Source organism: Echinops telfairi, unplaced genomic scaffold (assembly GCF_000313985.2).
Source record: "Echinops telfairi isolate 266 unplaced genomic scaffold, ASM31398v2 ScPeMD7_5592;HRSCAF=6446, whole genome shotgun sequence".
NCBI classification, from domain to species: Eukaryota; Metazoa; Chordata; class Mammalia; order Afrosoricida; family Tenrecidae; genus Echinops; species Echinops telfairi.
In genome coordinates this window covers 12857438-12859471 of record NW_022109491.1, presented here as the reverse complement: position 1 = coordinate 12859471, position 2034 = coordinate 12857438, and the positions used below count along the sequence as shown (strand labels likewise).

At 54.5% G+C, this 2034-nt stretch overlaps 1 non-coding gene across 1 annotated transcript; it reads left to right on the top strand.

Annotated features, from left to right (window-relative positions):
* Window positions 1-1013: 1013 nt before the first annotated feature.
* LOC115871415 lies at window positions 1014-1179 on the top strand. The gene has a single exon (XR_004047289.1). It is a non-coding gene; the product is annotated as a U1 spliceosomal RNA (small nuclear RNA).
* Window positions 1180-2034: the final 855 nt, after the last annotated feature.

Below are 2034 nucleotides of genomic sequence, written 5' to 3'. Positions count from 1 at the left end.
AAGCCACCCCTAGATCCTGGTAGGCTCCCTGCAAGATTGTGCACATCTGCTCTTGAATGCTCTCCATTCTTTGGCCAGATAGGAGGAACCAGGCAAAACGCCTCTTGAGAAGACTCCTAGTTGCCCTTTAGATAAGCGCTTGTTTCTTCCGTCCCAGCTCCCCACCCAGCCTCATCCCACAACAAGCCTCTCCATCCCTCTGCGCCTCCCGGGACCTGCTTTCCTTCCGCCACAAAGGCATGATCTTCTTGACACTCTACCTCTTAATTCCTTCCTCCCTCTTAAGATTTCAGCACCCGCATCCCTTCTGCAGAGAAGCTTCTCCTGACCTCCCGGGTGAGGTCATGACTTTGTCAGCGTCCGGTACCGTGCTTGGGGTGCAACAGGTAGATAGATGGTGAGTGTGGTGGGGCCAAGAGTGTCTGGGCCCCAGGAGGTACATCTGCAGGTGGCAGAGGGGACAGCCAGGGCTAACCGCAGACGGACTAGAAAACTGGTTCTGTGCTTTTCAAACTGGAAGGGGGTGAACAAAAGGTGGACAAGACAACAGCAGGAGAGCAAAGTGGCCCTGGATTTCCATGGACGGCCGAATTCCTGAGCCTCCCCACGACCCCGTGAGATAGACCTGGCAGATTGTAGGAGGAAACCCAGGCCCTCACACAGGAGAGACCATGACAAGGGCACAGTGAGAAGGGAGAGTCAGGTCTGAAATGCGGACCCAACTTTGTTCTTGAAAGCCCGTCCCTGGGTCTTCCCTAAATGGTGTTGAAGTCAATGCTGAATGCTGATGGCATGGTCAGCACAGCCCGGGGAGGCTGACAAAACCATCCAGCAGATAAACTGGAGGTAAGAGAAACCTAAGAGGTGCGGTAGGGAATGCTCTTGGATGATAACCAGTTTAAACTGTTGAATACAAAATGGATCTGAAATGTAAATCCCCCAATTTAAAAGTTACTATACGGCTTCTCTCTGCATCACAAGGAGCCCTGGGGATGCCTGGATTAAGTGTTGGCCTACTTACCTGGCAAGGGGGAACCCCAGTGATCACGAAAGGGGGTTTTCCAGGGTGAGGCTTATCCATTGCACTTCGGATGTGCTGGTCTCTCCAATTTCCCCTAAGGTGGGGAACTCGACTGCATAATTTGTGGTAGTGGGGGACTGTGTTCGCCCGCTCCCCTGCAGAGGGGGAAGGAAGTGTAACTGTCAGGGTGGTGGTTCGCACCACCCAGCTGCTCCGAGTGGGGAGATGCACAGCCTTGGGCACCCCAGGCAGCAGGTAGTTGGACTCGGCCCTATGGGGCACCTATGAGTGTGGCAGTGGGGTACTGGCGTCTCTGCAGCACTTGTTTTCGTGGGGATCCCACCAGGGCCTGATTGGCCCAGATGCCAGATGGCTGATAGGAAGGAGAGTGCTGTTCTCTGGTCAGAGGGCAAACCCCCAGAGTCAACAACTAGGTCCTGGAGGAGAGATCTGCCAGGCAGGAGCTGGCAACACCTGCCGCAAGTGAATGCCAGCCCCTCCCTTTCCACTCAGCCCTCCCAGGGAACCCAGGGCCAGAGGCTCCTCTTCCCAGAACCCCACCCTTGGGGACACAGGAGCTCTCAGTTGATGCGTGGGCTAGAAACCTGGTCCAATTTGCACCTTGTGAGTTGTCCCCTGCCAACACCTGGCAATGCCTCGGCCATGCTGCTAGGATCTGGAAGCATGTTTCAAAGTCCAGGGCGAAAGAGAACATCTCTGTCTTACTGCTCCACTTGGATTCAGGAGGCTGCAGTGTGTAGAGCCGCTGCTGGAGCCAGACCTAGGTTTACACCTTGACTCCGCCCTCGTGCCTAGCATTCTCAGTGTGCAGAAATTCAATGACTAGGCAGACTTGCCTCAGGAAGGTGTAGTGTGTATATGTGTGTGTGTGTGTGTGTGTGTGTGTGTGTTATATGTAGATTCTTGTAATCGGTTCCCCCTTTTTCCCCCACCTTCCCTCCACCCTCCCGGTATTGCCACTCTCACCACTGGTCCTGAAGGAATCATCTGTC